The sequence below is a fragment of the Carlito syrichta genome, unplaced genomic scaffold, assembly GCF_000164805.1.
Source record: "Carlito syrichta isolate Samal-C Ts95f unplaced genomic scaffold, Tarsius_syrichta-2.0.1 Scaffold316473, whole genome shotgun sequence".
Taxonomy (NCBI): Eukaryota; Metazoa; Chordata; class Mammalia; order Primates; family Tarsiidae; genus Carlito; species Carlito syrichta.
The window spans coordinates 136134-143655 of NW_007260569.1; the positions used below are offsets into that span (position 1 = coordinate 136134).

A 7522-nucleotide genomic window follows, 5' to 3' on the forward strand; every position below is an offset into this window, starting at 1 on the left:
TGTCTTGCGGTGGTTCTCTGAATCTCGTGTGTTTGAATTTTTGTATCACTGATTAGATACGGGAAGTTTTCTTGAATGATCTCATGGAAAGTTTGTTCCAATGTGGTCTCTGTTTCTCTTTCTGCCTCAGGGAGTCCGATTATTCTTAGGTTAGGCCTCTTGAGGTAGTCACTCATCTCTTGAAGGTTTTGTTCTTTCTTTTTGAGCTTATTTTCTGTGTTTTTAAGAGTTTGGGTTATTTTTATATCTTGGTCCTCAAGCTCTGAGATTCTTTCTTCTGCTTGGGTAATTCTGCTTTCCATGCTTATCTCCTTGTTATTTATTTCATTCACAGTATTCTTTATTACTGTTATCTCAGATATCAGCTCCTTCCTAGTTTCTTCTTGTGTCTCCTCAATTCTTTTTAATCTCTCCATTATTGTTTTGATATCTACATTTGCATTTTGAGACCCTTCATTCTGGGGACTTTCATTGTTTGTATTCAAAAGTCAGTTTTCTCAGTGTCTGCTCTCCCAGGCATTTGGGAGAGATCCATACTCTTCTTTTGGTTTTTCTTCATTTCTGTAGATTTTTCTCCCTCTCCCCTTTCCCTCCCCCTCTTCAATTCTGTTTTTGAGGGAAGGTGGGTTTGCTTTTATTTCTCTTCTGCAATGACCTGTTCTTCCTTATGAGGGTCTTCTGGCTTTGTTCACTTTTCCCTCTGCTTTACAGTCTGTCTATTCAGCAGTATGCAGTCTTGGTCCCTAGATTTAAAAGGGGGGCATATAGAAGAGGAAAATAATGGAGGAAGGAGGGGTCAATAGGGAGTTAGAAAGAGAGAAGCGTGAGAGGGAAAACAGATATACATGCCAACTATCAGGTGAGAACAAGACACAGGGCTGGGAAGAGGTGAAGAAAGACACGTAAGAAAGATTCCCTAAAGAATACTGATAGCTACACAGAGACAGGGCAATAAAATCGAGAAACAGTGTAAGTCAGAAGGTAAACAACAAACGTGATCTAAACCAACAGTTACAATGATAAAATCATAAGTCAAAATAAGCGAAAGAGAGAAGTGCAAGAGGGATAGCAGATATATATACCAGCTATCAGGTGAAAAACAATCACAGGACCGGGAAGAAGTGAAGAAAGACACGTAAGAAAGATTCCCTAAGGAGTACTGATAGCTACACAGACACAGGTCAATAAAATCGAGAAACAGTGTAGGTCAGAAGGTCAACAACAGACGTGATCTAAACTAACAGTTACAATGATAAAATCATAAGTCAAAATAAGCGAAAGAGAGAAGTGCAAGAGGGAAAACAGATATACATACCAACTATCAGGTGAGAGAGAGACACAGGGCTGGGAAGAAGTGAAAAAAGACAGGTAAGAAAGATTCCCTAAAGAATACTGATAGCTACACAGAGACAGGCCAAAAAAATCAAGAAACAGTATAAGTCAGAAGGTAAACACCAAACGTAATCTAGACCAACAGTTTCAATGATAAAATCATAAGTCAAAATAAGCAATCAGACTAGAGTCACTTCTGTGATCTGCGATTCCTGCCTCTCCCTTTTGTTTTCCATTGCAGCATAGGGGTGGGGCTTTGCTCCTGTTTCGTGCTATTGCCTTAGGAACTGAGGTCAAGTTTGTTGATAGGTGGTTGGGGCAATGGAAGTCTCTGCCTGGAGAATAGCAAGGTCTTTTACCCAGATCTGTTTTTCTCCACAGATCTTGTCTGGGTCCCCCAGCTTGGGGTCTCACACTGAGTGCCTCAGCCTGGGTGGGCCCAGAGTTCCAGAGCTCCAAATCTCCAAAGGGCAGGCAGTGGGTGGCGAGAGTGGCTCTGGGCCCCCCACAGGGTAATTCAGCCAAGAATGGGACCAGTGTCTCTGAGGGGAAGGCGACCAGAGCCTCCCTGTGTGACCGGCGGTGCCGGGTGCTGGGCTGGAGACAATGCAGCCGGGGAGAGAGCCAGAGGGAACAGAAACCCAAAGCTTCCCTGTGCTGCAATATCTGGCCTTAGGAAATGAGGTAAAGTTTGTTGCTAGGTTGGTGGGGCAATGGAAGTCTCTGCCTGGAGAATGGTGAGGCAGTTTAAGCAGATCTGTTTTTCTCTACTTGTCTGGGTCCTCTGGCTTGGGGTCTCACGCTGAGAGCCTCAACCAGGGTGGACCCGGAGTTCCAGAGCTCCAAAGTTCCAAAGGGCAGGCTGTAAGCAGCGAGAGTGACGCTGGGACCCTACAGAGTACTTCAGCCAGTAATGGAACCGGTGTCTCTGAGGGGCGGGCGCTCAGAGCCTCCCTGTGTGACCAGCGGTGCTGGGTGCCGGGCTGGAGACAATGCAGCCGGGGAGAGAGCCGGAGGGAGCAGGGACCCAAAACTTCCCTGCATGCTGCAATACCTGGCCTTAGGAAATGAGTTAAGTTTGTTGATAGGTGGGCAGGGCAATGGAAGTCTCTGCCTGGAGAATGGCAAGGCAGTTTAAGCAGATCTGTTTTTCTCCACTTGTCTGGGTCCTCCGCTTTGGGGTCTCATGCTGAGTGCCTCAGCCAGGGTGGACCTGGAGTTCCAGAGCTCCAAAGTTCCAAAGGGCAGGCTGTAAGTGGCAAGAGTGGCACTGGGACCCTACAGAGCACTTCAGCCAGAAATGGAACCGGCGTCTCTGAGGGGCGGGCGCCCAGAGCCTCCCTGTGTGACCGGCAGCTTGGTACTGGGTGCCCGGGCTGGAGACAATGCAGCTGGGGAGGGATCTGGAGGGGGCTGTGACTGGAGACTTCCACACACGAGTAGAATGGCAGCAGTGGGGGGGGGGGCGCAATATCTGGCTTTGCGTGGGACTGAAGTTCCCGGGCCTGACCCCAGTGCGGTTGATGGTGGACTGGGTGATGGGGGTAGCGAAGTAATAGCCTTTTTGGGAACTCACGTTCAGAGAATCTCACCAGTTCACCTATGCTGTCACCATCTTGCCCCCCAAGTCCAATTCTACATTTTTAAAAAGGTAAATGAAATTTAGCAGTTAAGAATCTCTTAAAATACATTTGTTTATCTAAAAAACTCAGCATTTATACAACCAACATAACTTGCATCTGGTTAAATAATGGTATTTTACTCAGAGCAATTCACATCCACTGCCCTTTTAAACCCTCTTAACCCAAACTGACTGTTACTTTGGAAGGAAAAGGAAGACTTTAAAAAAACAGCAATTATGGTTATTACAGCAGAAATACATTTGTCTGCAAAACTTATGAGTAACAAAGCTCAGAGAAAGAAAGAGAGAGAATAGTTGTGGACCTGGAAACTTTTTATATATAATAACTAGCTGAAAGAAACATGTGTTGAAACAGTAGAGTGGAGATAAAGTGAGAGATTTTGTGTGTGAATTTCTGTTTCTGAAGGTACAAATGTGAAAAGCAGAATGTACCTATGCTACATAAAAAAACTAATATAAATAAATAATAAGATGGATTTGCTTGTCTAAAATAAAATTTCTTTTATTTCAACTATAAATCCTAGTAATGCAAATATTCAAGGAAATTAATAAATGGATTTTTTCTCATTTTAATGTTTAAAAAAGCTAAATTTTATTCCTTTGAATGTAAATATTCATTATTTACAATTATCCTGCAAATTCAATTTATTTAGGAAAGCTGCTCTTTTGTGGATTCTGGGATAATTCTGTATAGCCATCATAATAAGTATGTTTTAATAAGTGTTCAAATTTGATCGTAAGTTAGGCCAAGTCTACTATATTACAAGTAAACAAAATAAATTATAAGATAGGTGGGTTTTTATTTGGTGAAGATTCTGTAAAATGGAATTTTGAAATCAAGTGATCAGTAAGCTTTATACGTAAATAGTTATGAAATTCACATCTGTTGATATCAAATAAGGGTCACTTGAATTGAATGTGGAATGGAAGGATAACTTGGAAAGTCTTGAGAATCATGTGTGTTGATTCACAGGTAAAATCTGATTTCCAGTCTCTCCTTTCACTTCATTTGGAACAGAAAGTTTTTAAGTAGAGAGTTCAGAATCAGAGTTAATAACTAGATTCATGCTATGGTCCTCTGCCCATGGCGATGGCTCATGGTGACAATCACTTCATAGGTGAGTAGAGCTGGAAGTGGAAGAGAATAATTACCATATATCTCTAGAAGATAAGCACAACTGATAGCAGAACCAAATTATAATTAAGAATGTTAGGGTATAGAGGGATTGATAACATTAATAATCTAGCTAAACACATTATTTTTATATTGGTATTGGCATATTTTGCAGAATTACACTTTAGAATATATTTACTCAAAATATGTACATCACTATAGTAAGTGTAAATCAGAGATAATTAATACTGATATTTTAATATAGTACAGTGTTTACAGAAACACAATAATGAATAAGCACCTTACTGAGATATGTTAAAGCAAATAAACCATAATTAGTATCATTTCTGGCCAAGACTACAGACATGGACCTGGGAGGTACTCTCAGGCATGTCAGTACAAATATAATTGAAAAGCACTTGCAACTTGGGTCACAAACCATAAGGGTGTGATGAGATCATTGATAACCACTTGCCAAGTATATTGGTGAAATGTTCAGGAAAAGATACCCCACGATTATGCTATGGAGAAAATATTTCTCTTAAATTATTCCTGAAAATGAACTTAAAAACTGCAATGTGTGATATCTGATTTGAAAACAAGGAAACAAAGTTGAGGAGAAAATGAGATTAAATGACCTTTTATATGCACATTCTATGCTCAGACATGTTTGTACACACACAGCACAGATACACGCAAGCTTCCTTGGATCTTTTCTTCAAATCTCCTCTCTCCACATCAGGGCTGACAAGTAAGGCCTATCATGAAAGATCTGGAATCCTCTGAAATGTGTCCAAAGACATCATTAGAGAAGACAATCATCTGTTAAGGTCACTGATGCAAAGTAAAAGTGTCACCCACCTTTGGTTTTCCTCAACTCCTCGACCAGGCAGCGTGCTTCCTCTTGAACACGATCCTCAATGCTCCTCTTCCCATCCCCAAATTCCTCAAGGTCATGAGGGAGAAATGCCAGATCTCCTTCCATCTCTTTCCGTCACTGAAAATAAGTCCTGAAGGAGGCAACAACAGCAAAAAATAGAGGGAGATCCCACATAAGGAACGCAGAGATGACACTGGCCATTCACGCAGAGGAGCAAAGCTTTGCCAGAGTACCTCTTCAAAGTCTGTTTTCCATCCTCCTCACCCATGTTGCCAGTGAAGACATGGACACTTATACACCTACCAAGTCTTTTGGTAACTCTTTCAGAAACTGGGAAAAGTCCTCTTCCAGAAAATTCTTCTCCGAGATCAATTAGGGCTTCCTTTATCATGTCATATCCACACAACACCACAATAGGCTTCATGCCAAAATACAGAGTGAACACAGGGCCATAGATTTTTGAAAACTGGGAAAGAATATATAAAAAGCCACAAAAGAAGTCACTCTTTGGTTCACATATTGTGCTTAATTCAGAATATTATTGCTACTATATTTTTCAGTGTTTTGATTTGCCACTCATAAATTCAAATCTTTTTAAGTTTACACATAAAGGTGATGGTGATTGTTATTTTGACACTTGTGGTTGGCCTGCAAGGTACAATGGCCCCAGCAAAAGTACGTAGATAACGATTAATCTTCATTTACACACATTCAGCCCATTCATTTGCCCTGTGTACGAATAACACAACTGAAGTTGGAAAATTCTAAATTTATGATCATTGTCCCACAGGTAATAAATAGAAGCTCCAAACTTGAACCTCTACTTATTCAAACTCTGATGCTGGAGGAATTTATCAGTACCTCTTGGCCACATTGAAACCAGTAACCAGTTCAAAGTTTCAGGATCATCTTCAAAACTCTTGCCATGGGGATATCAAAATAACAACCCTATGATGAACACTGAAAATCTATATCTAAAAAGTTGCTAAAGTGTTCCTAATGCCCAGGCCAGTTTGTGACTGCTGGTATTACTAAAAAGAAAGATTGAGCACTACAGAGGTAGAACCAGAACAGGGAACATCTCCTGAAGAAACAATTGTCTCCATCCTTTGGCATTCTTGTGCATGAAAGCAACTTGTGCAGAGCCCAAAATAATAATAATAATAATAACAACAACAACAATAATAATAATTCTGTTACTACCTATTGAATCCTAACTGGTCACTTGTTTATTTCATTCACTAATGTTGATCCTGAATTCATACCTATTTCCTGGACATCAGGCATACATTGATTCTTGAGATAACTTCAGTTTTAGTGACATGTAAATCACATGCTATCACACGATGACCTAAATGTTTCTCTGCTCAAAAAATGCATTACCTCATTCCACTATTTCTGCCAATGGCAGATTTGCAAAGGCAATAGAAGCATCAAAGTTTACAGGGAATATTTTGTTTTACAGTAATCTTTTATATAGGTTGCTTTCAGAAATATGTTTTATTTTAAAACAGAAGTCAAATACCTTTTACCCTTTGCAAGCCACTCAGGGAACATAAAGCATATTTACATGGCTGAAAGATTTGCGGATGTTCTTTCCATTTATTTGTAGAATATTTCCAATAACAGGGAGAGGAGTAGGACCAGGAGGAAACTTCTTTCTCCCAGAACTCTGTCTCCATAGTGAAAGTAGAAGCAGACAAGACAGACAGAGCACCAGGACCACAAATAGATCCATGGAGACCTTCTTTTTTATCACTAAGATAACTGTGAGCTTATTCACCAAAGCTTATATAACCCTCCCTACTAATTTGTTTATGAGTCTTTGACATACCAAATGACCTATCAGTTAAATTCACTCCATGCTCTCTTTCAAGTGGACTTTGGCACACTACTATTTACTCTTGTCTTTTTTTACAGTCCTTATTCTGGACATTCTGATTTAGTGACACTTAACTGGAGCCCAAATATCAGTAATTTTATTTAGCCTTGGTTTACTAATGTGCAGTGAAGAAGCACCGGAGTAAATGATTGGATGCAAAAAATCATTCAAAATTTTGAATTCTCATATTAATGACCAGTTTGGAATTTATTGTTGTAATTGAACTCAGTGTATTCTACACATTGTAATTTAAAAATGTGCATTGTAATTCCATATCAAACATTAGGATACTTTGATAGCAAAAGCTTTTCAAATACTTAATATGCTTTAATAATATGGCTGCCAAACATGTAATAATTAACAGAATTCATACATCATGAATGACCAAACTATTCAAGTTATTAGCTAATAATTTTATACAGCTTCTGTGATTAAATAAAAACAGGCCACTAGAAGATGGAGATTACCAATTTTAATTTTTCAAATGGAGATAGGGTGACTAGTAGAACAGGACATGAGAAGTGCTACATAGTTCATAGCTGGCAAAACTAAGGTTTGAACTGAGATTGTCTGATTTCCATTGGGATGAATTATCAGTAACAACAGAATTGCTTGTGGAACTATTTTAGCAAAACAAAAATAAAATCCTCAAATATTAGTTACTCTGAATGT

The 7522-nt window shown here is 39.6% G+C and overlaps 1 pseudogene; it reads right to left on the minus strand.

Annotated features, from left to right (window-relative positions):
* Positions 1-6706, minus strand: part of LOC103277061 — a 35689-nt pseudogene extending 28983 nt beyond the window's left edge.
* Positions 6707-7522: the final 816 nt, after the last annotated feature.